The sequence below is a fragment of the Carlito syrichta genome, unplaced genomic scaffold (genome assembly GCF_000164805.1).
Source record: "Carlito syrichta isolate Samal-C Ts95f unplaced genomic scaffold, Tarsius_syrichta-2.0.1 Scaffold314117, whole genome shotgun sequence".
Classification (NCBI taxonomy): domain Eukaryota; kingdom Metazoa; phylum Chordata; class Mammalia; order Primates; family Tarsiidae; genus Carlito; species Carlito syrichta.
Window position 1 is genome coordinate 389,003 of NW_007258213.1, and position 8,914 is coordinate 397,916.

An 8,914-nucleotide genomic window follows, 5' to 3' on the forward strand; every position below is an offset into this window, starting at 1 on the left:
CGGCCACTGCACTCCAGTCTGGGCGACAGAGTGAGACTCCAATTAAAAAAAAAAAAAATCATTGGGATTTTGATATGGATTGCATATGAATCTGTAGCTCACTTTGGGTAGTACTTAATCCATGAACTTAATTATGTATTAATTTCTTTCTTTTCTTTTTTTTTTTTTAGTTTTAGTCTCACTCTGTTGCCCAGGCTGGAGTGCAGTGGCACACTCACGGCCACCCCACTGTCGACCTGCTGAGCTCTGGTGATCCTTCCACCCCAGCCTTTAAAATAGCTGGAACTACAGACGTGCACTACCACACCTGGCTGATGTTTTTATGTATTGTAGAGACGAGGTCTCTCCAAGTTGCCCAGGCTGGTCTGGAACGTACGGGCTCAGGTAATCCACTCAGCTTCCCAAAATACTGGGATTACAGGCTGAGCCACCGAGCCTGACCTGTATTAATTTTTTTCAGCAATTTTAATTTTAATTGTTTTTGTTTTAGAGTCTCACTGTGTTGCTCAGACTGGAGTGCAGTGGCCGCTCCCGGCCACCGCAGCCTCAACCTACTGGGCTCCGGCGATCCTTCCGCCTCAGCCTTCCAAGTAGCTGGAACTACAGGCCCCCGCTACCACGCCCGGCTAATTTTTTGGTTTATTGTAGAGATGAGGTCTCACCAACTTGCCCAGGCATGTCTCGAACCCGCAGGCTCAGGCACTCCACTCACCTCAGCCTCCCAAAGCACAGGATTACATGCTGAGCCACCGAACTCGGCTTATTTTAATTTATTGTACAAGTCTTTTACCTTTTTTTTTTTTGAGTTGGATTCTCGCTGTTTTGCACAGGCTGGTATGCAGTGGCACGCTCACAGCCACAGCCTTGACCTGCTGGACTCAAGTGATCTTTCTGCCTCAGCCTTCCAAGTAGCTAGAACTCCAGGCACACGCTACCACGCCCTGCTAATTTTTTGATTTATTGTAGAGATGAGGTCTCGCCAAGTTGCTCAGGCTGGTCTTGAACCTGTGGGCTCAGGCAATCTTCTCACCTCAGCCTCCCAAAGTGCTGGGATTATAGGTGTGAGCCAGCACGCCCAGCCGTATTTTATTCTTTTTGATGCCATCATAAATATAAATGGAGTTGGTTTTGAAATTTCCTTTTCAGATTGTTCATTGTTAATATATAAAAATACAAATTAATAGCTGGGCATTGTGGCTCACATCTGTAATCCCAGCACTTTGGTAGGCAGAGGTGAGAGGATTGTCTAAGCCCAGGAGTTCAGACCAGCCTGGCGAGACCTCATATCTACAGTAAATCAAAAAATTAGCTGGGCATGGTGGCATGCACCTATGGTTTCAGCTACTTGGAAGGCTGAGATGGAAGGATCACCTGAGCTCAGCAGGTTGAGGCTGCAGTTGCCGTGAGCATGCCACTGCACTTCAGTGTGGGTGACAGATTGAGACTTCCACTTAAAAAAAAAAAGATTATGGGGAAAAAAAGAAATGCAAATTGTTTTTGTTAGCTAACTTTGTATCTTGCTACTTTGCTGAATTCTTTTATTAGTTCTAAACATTTTTTGTAGACTCTAGGGTTTTCTACATATTATATTCTGTTATCTGTGAACTGAGATAATTTTACTTCTTCTTCTTCAGTTTGGATGTCTTTTTTTTTTTTTCCTGTTTCCCCATCCTTCCTTCCTCTTTCTCTTTCTTCCTTTTCCTTTTCTTTCTCCTCTTCTTCCCCCTCTTCTTTCTTCTTCCCCCTCCTCTTCCTCCTTCTTTCTTCAGTTTCTAGTAATATGCTGAATAGTAGTGGCAAAAGTGGATATTCTTACCTTGCCCCTAATCTTAGAGGGAAATTTTTCAGTCTTTTACCATGGAGTATGTTGTTTGATGTAGGTTTGAATATATGGCTTTTATTATGTTGAGGTAGTTCTCTTTTAATCCTAGTTTGTTGAGTATTGAGCAGGTGTTGAATTTTGTCAAATGCTTCTTCTGCATCAGTTGAGATGATTATTTGATTTTCCCTTTTATTCCATTAATGTGGTATAGTACATTAATCCGTTTTTATGGGTTGAGCCATCCTTGCATTCCAGGAATAAATTCCTTGGTCACAGTGTCTAATTCTTCTAATATGCTACTGAATTCAGTTTGCTTATATTTGTAGAGGATTTTTGCATCATTCTTCATAAGGCATATTAGTCTGTAGTTTTCTTGTAGTGTCTTTGTCTGGCTTTGGTATGAGGGTAATGCTGGCTTTACTGAATGAATTAGGAAGTATTCCCTATCCTTCATTGTTTTGGAAAAATTTGAGGATTGGTATTAGTTCTTCTTTAAATGTTTGGTAGAATTCACTAGTGAAGTCATTAGGTTTAGGGCTTTTCTTTGTTAGGAGATTTTTTTATTACTGATGTAATATGCTTACCAGTTGTAGGTCTACCTAAGATTTTCTATTTCTTTGTGATTTCGCCTTGGAAGGTTTGGTGTGTCCAGGAATTTGTCTGGCTCATCTAGGTTATCTAATTTGTTGGTATACAGTTGTTTTCAGTACTTTTTAATAATAATCCTTTGTATTGCTGTAGAAATGGTAGTAATGTCTCCATTTTCATTTCTGACTTTGCTAATTTGAATTTTTTTCTTAGTCTAGCTAAAGGTTTATCTATTTTATCAATATCTTCAAAGAAACAATTTTTGATTTTATTGATTTTTCTGTATTATTTTTCTGTATTCTATTTTGTTGATCTCTGCTCTAATCTTTATTATTTCCTTCTGCTAGTTTTTAGATTTAGTTTGTTCTTCTTTTTCTAATTTCTTAAGTTGTAACATTAGTTTGTTGATTTAACATCTTTTATATTTTTCACGTAAGCATTTATTGTTACAAATTTCTCCCTTAGCGCTGCTTTTGCTGCATTCATGTATTGATATTGTTTTCGTGTTTTTCTGATTTTTCTTGTAATTGCTTCTTTGATGTTTGTGTTGGCCAGGTGTGGTGGCTCATACCTATTACAGGCTGAGATGGGAGGATCACTTGAGGCTAGGAGTTCAAGACCAGCCTAAACAACATGGTAAGACCCCATCTCTACAAATACATTTTACAAATTAGCTGGGCATAGTGACACATGCCTGTAGTCCCAGCTACTCAGGAGGCTGTGGCAGGGGGACTGTTTGAGCCCAGAAGGTTGAGGAACAATGAGCCATGATTATGCCACTGCACTCCAGCCTGAGTGTCTCTAAAAAAGAACAAATAAGTTTTGTTTAATTTCCACAAATTTGTGAGTTTTCCAGTTTTTCCTCTGTTATTGATTTCTATCTTTATCCCATTGTTGATAGAGAAAATACTTTGTGTGTTATCTATTTTTTTAAGTCTACTGAGACTCATTTTGTGGCCTAGCATATGGTCTGTCCTGGGAAGTGTTCCATGTGCTCTTAAGAATACTGTAACACTGGAGTGGCTGTGAGTGTGCGTGCCACTGCACTCCAGCCTGGGTGAAGGAGTGAGAGTCCAACTCAAAAAAAAAAAAAAAAAAAAAAAACCGTGTATGCTGTTGTTATTTGGTAAAGTATCCTGTATGTGTCTGTTAAATCTAGTTGGTTTATTGTGTTAAGTCCTTGGTTTCCTTACTAATCATCTCTCTGGTTGTTCCATCCATTATTGAGAGTGGGCTATTGACGTTTCTAAGTATTATTTTAGAACTATTTCTCCCTTTAATTTTGTCAGTTATATGTTTTTGTGGTATGTAATTTAGGTATAAAAAGTTTATAATTGTTATACCTTCTTGCTGTATTGAGCCATTTATTAATATATAGTGTTCTTTTTTCTATCTTATAAGCTTTTAAAAATTTAAAATATCTTACCTAATATTAGTATAATTGCCCCTGCACTCTTTTGGTTACTATTTTCATGGACTATCTTTTTCCATCCTTTCACTTCCAACCTATTTGTGTCTTTCAATCTAAAGTAAGTCTCTTGTAGACAGCATATCATTGTGTTATGTGTTTTCATCCATTCTGCTAATCCCTGTCTTGTGATTGGAGAGTAATCCATTTATACTTAAAGTAGTTACTGATCAGGAAAGACTTTTGTCATTTTGCTTTTTCTTTTCTACATACCTTACTTTTTTTTTGTTCCTCCTTTCCTGCATTACTGTCTTATATTTACCTGGTTTTTTGTAGTAAAATGTTTAATTCCTTTCTTTTTCTTTATTTTGTGTATATTCCATAGATATTCTCTTAGTGGTTGCCATGGGGATTATATGTTAACATTCTAAAGTTATGACACTCTAATTTGAGTTTATACTAGTATAACCCTAATAGCCTACAAAAATTCTACTTCATTACAGCTTTGTCCCCATCTCTTCAGTTGTTGATGTCATCAGATTACATTTGTATACATCGTATGCCCTAAAACATATACTCTGTTCCTTTCTCTCTCTCTCTCTTCTTCTGGTATTCCCATTATGAATAATTTTGCATTTCTAATTGTCCCGCTGTTCTTGAGTTCTGTTCTATTTTTGTCATTCTTTTTTCTCTTTGCATTTCAGTTTTAGAAGTTATTATTGGCATTTTATTCAATCGTATTAATTTTTTTCTTGGCTATATCTGGTCTATTGATGGGTCCCTCAAAATCATTCTTCGTTTCTGTTACAATATTTTTGGTTTCTAGCATTTCCTTTTCATTCTTTCTTGGAGTTTCCATCTCTGCCTATTTGTTCTTTCATATTGTCCACTTTTTTCAGTAGACCCCATAGCATATTAATCATGGATGTTTTAAATCACAGTTATTACCTCTCATAATTCTAACATCTCTTCAATTTGTGAACTGGTTCTGAATATTGCTGTATCTCTTCAAAGTCTATGTTTTTTATTGTAGTATGCCTTGTAATTTATTGTTGAAAGCCAGATTTGATATACTGATGAAAAGTAACCGAGGAAAAAGGGCTTTAGTGTGAAACTTTGATCTGGTTGGGAGTCAGGTTGTTTATTGTTTGCTGTTGCTGTAGGTTTCAGAGTTAAAATTCCTCTTGTATTCTTCCTTTTTCCTTCCCCTTTGGGTATCCCTAAAGACTTCTTTTTTTAAATTTTATTGAATTGGAGTCTCATTCCATCACCCAGGCTAGAGTGCAGTGGCACGCTCACAGTCACCCCAGGGTCGACCTGCTGGGCTCTGGCGATCCTTTCACCTCAGCATTCCAAGTAGACAGAACTACAGGCACTTACTACCATGCCCAGCTAATTTTTTGATTTATTGTGGAGACCAGGTCTCGCCAAGTTGCCCAGGCTGGTCTCGAACCTGCGGGCGCAGGCAATCCACTCACCTAGGCCTCCCAAAGTGCTGGGACTACAGGCTGAGCCACCGAGCCCGGCCAAGACTTCTTAAATAAGGTTTGAGATGTGCAATTTTTTCAGCTGTAATCCTCTGCTGTTATATAGGAGCCCTATTCATGTGGTGGTAAGAAGGGAAAGTAGTCTACAGTTCTGTGATTAGGTCTCAGTCTTTCTGTGAGCCTGTACCCCTGGCTTGTGACCTTCACAGGTGCTTCTTAGTTTGGGGTTTTTGTTCCTTTTAGGTGAAACAGGAAGGTAGAGGGGACTGGCGTTGAGCACTTCCTTTCCCTCATGTGGAAGGCTTGAGGGGGCTTGTGTGAGCATTTCTCTTCCCCAGGTTGATTAGTTCTGGTAAAATCTCATTAACTTTGGCTCTGATAAAATAATTTCCCTTTAGGATGGGCCTTGTTAAGAACAGAATGCTGTGGACATATTCTCAATGGCTATTTTCTCCCTCCCCTGCCAGAAGTATAACGGGATTTTTTTTTTCTCTGATCTTCACTGTGCGAACCTAGTAGAGCTTGTGGAGGTAAAACTAATAAAAGTGTGTGCAGTCACTTTTGTGTGTAAGGCCCCTCCTGAAGTTTTATTTAACATTTAGCCTCCAGAAATTTACCAATTATAGCTTAAGTTTTCCTATCCTTGTTTCTGTTCCTGGGCTTCTGCTCTGGTAAGCTGTGATTCTCTGTCTCCATTGGCGGGGCATGGGGAGCAGCCATTTTCCCTGTAACCTCAGTTCCCCGACATATCAAAGGAGCTGTTGTTTTTCATGTTATTTTTTTCTTATTGTAAGGATGATAGAATTTCCAAGCTCCTTACATGCCTGGATGGAGAATAAAAGTCCCTTGCCTTCATTTTCAAACATTATTTTTGGTGAATAAAAAGAATTTCACAGCCGGGCTCGGTGGCTCAGCCTGTAATCCCACGCCTTTGGGAGGCTGAGGTGAGTGGATTGCCTGAGCCCGCGGGTTCGAGACCCACCTGGGCAACTTGGTGAGACCTCATTTCTACAATAAGTCAAAAAATTAGCCGGGCGTGGTAGTGCATGCCTGTAATTCCGGCTACTTGGAAGGCTGAGGCGGAAGGATCGCTGGAGCCCAGCAGGTGAGGCTGCGGTGGCCGGGAGTGGCCACTGCACTCTAGTCTGGGCGACAGAGTGAGACTCCAACTCAAAAAAATAAAAAATAAAAAGAATTTCAGTTGATTTTTTTTTCTCAGTACTTTAAATATGTCAATTAATTGCCTTCTAACTTACAGTAGAATTATCCTACTATTTTTATCTGTCTTTATTAGTACTTTATCATTTTATCATAATGTGCTTTATATCCTGACTGCTTTTAAGACATTTTAATTTAATGTAGCGAGAAGACAGAGAGATCGTGACACCAAGACTATTATAGGAAGTGACACTTTATTACACCGACTGGCTCGGCAGTCTCAACAGGGCTACTGCTTCCAGGTCGAGCCCCGCAGAGCAGGAGAAGCGGGGTCTTATACCTTCATTTAGGTAAGGGAGGGGTTGTGTTGAGCGATTACACATTCTCTTTGGAATTTACAAGGTGGTGTTCAGAAAAATCAGATCTTTAAAAAAAAAAATGGTCTCCAGGAACTGCAGGGCAGCAGGGTCTGCAAGTAGGGTTGTAAACTGTCAACTTCAAAAGAGGGGTTTTGGATAAGTCTGTGAATTAGTTACTCCTTTGCATTTCCATGAAAGCCACCAGTTCTTGTCTACTTGGCTTTTTTAAACAAAACTGACCTGGAGGGTCTTTAAAGCTTGCAGCTTGATTTTCAAAAGGAAATACCTTTAACTGCTACCAGCCTCCCTTCCTGCCACAGGGTTAGTGGGAGACAATTTGTCATCCCAGGTGATTGCCATAGGGCCAACTGCTGACCCCGAAGCAGCTACTCATGTGTTTCTCCATTCATTCACTCAATTACACAAGAAATATATATTTGAGCATTTGCCCCATTCTGCTATATTCCCCCCCCCTTTTTTTTTTTTAGGGAGACAATTGTTTATTGTCAAGGACCGGGAAACAAAGTCTGGAAATCTACACAGTGGTCATGAGCTACAGGATAGGAGCAGGGTAGAGAGGAGACATAACAACACACATTACTTGAGAGTGAGCTCCAGCTCTTCATTCTGACCCTTGAACCCAGGAGAGATGGCTGCCCTTTTCACTAAGACTGCAACAGAATGGAAATGTGATTCAGTTTATCAGCTCCTACAAGGCAGGCAGAGCAAGAGGCTATTTTAAGCTGATGTTGGGAGCCCCCATCCCAAGGAGAGAGTGGATACTGAAGGTGGTCCCCCGGCCGCCTCTGGTGGCTGTTTCCCGGCTCCCTAGGTCCTAGGCATCTCTTGATTCTCAATGATCAGCTTGTCAGTTGAATATAGTTGGCCAATGTGGACCTGTCGACGAATTATTTCAAGGTCTCTTTTGGCTTTATTCACTAGGACTTGAATTTCTACAGGATCCTTTACATTTTTATTTTCTCTGAAGGCATCTCTTATCCTCCTGACAGCATATGTTCTGTAGTTGTATGTGCTGAAACGCTTGCTCTCTCTCAGCATCTCCCGGTACAGATATAACACTCGTGCGCGGCTGGAGGCTGCCATTTTGGAAATCAAAAAAATAAATACAAAAACACACGGGGCCTCTTGGCGGAGGTCCCGAGTTTAACCCGACCCACAAAACTTCAGCCTAAGCAAAAACCATGAACAAAATAAAATAAGATGCGTCCTTGCGAGCGGGGCGGGCCTCGGCCTAGGTACGCATGCGGCGGACGGCGCCCGGCGCCGCTCGGGAGCTGAGAGCCTATTCCCCGCTTTGACGCTTGATCTTTTATCGATCTAAAGCATCATCAACCTTAATTTGGTGTATTAACATTATATGGGCCGCAGTTTTTTTCGTTCAGTAACTGTTTCCATACACTTAGAAATGGCGTTCATAATTCTTGGGGCTATGCAAGGGAGTATAAGACAGGATCCCACCAACAGGACTGCAGATGCAGTCATATACTTAAATCCTCTCAGACCCAAGAACATGTTTTCAGTTAATTGCCGATTTTTATGCCTTGCCATTTTTGCACCGGGACATGGGCAAGTCTTCTAACATTGGTGGCTATATCAGTTATAACTTTACCATTATTATTTATTTGCAAACAACAGTCAGAGCTATTAAATGTACCACATACTTCTTTTTCCGCTAGCAGGTAGTTCAAAGCTAAGCGGTTTTGATCAATAGCTACGCACATTTGGGCTTGTTGACGAGCAACAAGCTCAAAAGCCGTGGCTGTTTGATTAGTTATAATTCCTAAGATAGCTTGTAACCTAATAATGCGATTTAGCATATATATATATAGGCGTGTGACACTTCCGACTCCCATCTTGTGCCCATGTGTCTGAGCCATAAGTATTTATAATTCTCTGGGGTGGTCATTCATCATCTTTCCAAAACTGGGTCCCTTCTAAATTAGGAACTTGGTCAAGGGATCGAGCATCTTGTGTTTTGAGGCTTTATAAAGGGGAATGCCTAGTTCATCCCCCCTTGGGTTAGGCAGAAGGAAAAATCCTGGCTGGATTATTTCTATGGTACATGTGCTTT

The 8,914-nt window shown here is 40.4% G+C and overlaps 1 pseudogene across 1 annotated transcript; it reads right to left on the reverse strand.

Annotated features, from left to right (window-relative positions):
* Positions 1-7,296: 7,296 nt before the first annotated feature.
* On the reverse strand, positions 7,297-7,942 carry LOC103273676 (annotated as a pseudogene). The gene has a single exon (XR_505201.2). The product of XR_505201.2 is annotated as an LYR motif-containing protein 4 pseudogene (transcript).
* Between the last annotated feature and the right edge of the window lie 972 nt (positions 7,943-8,914).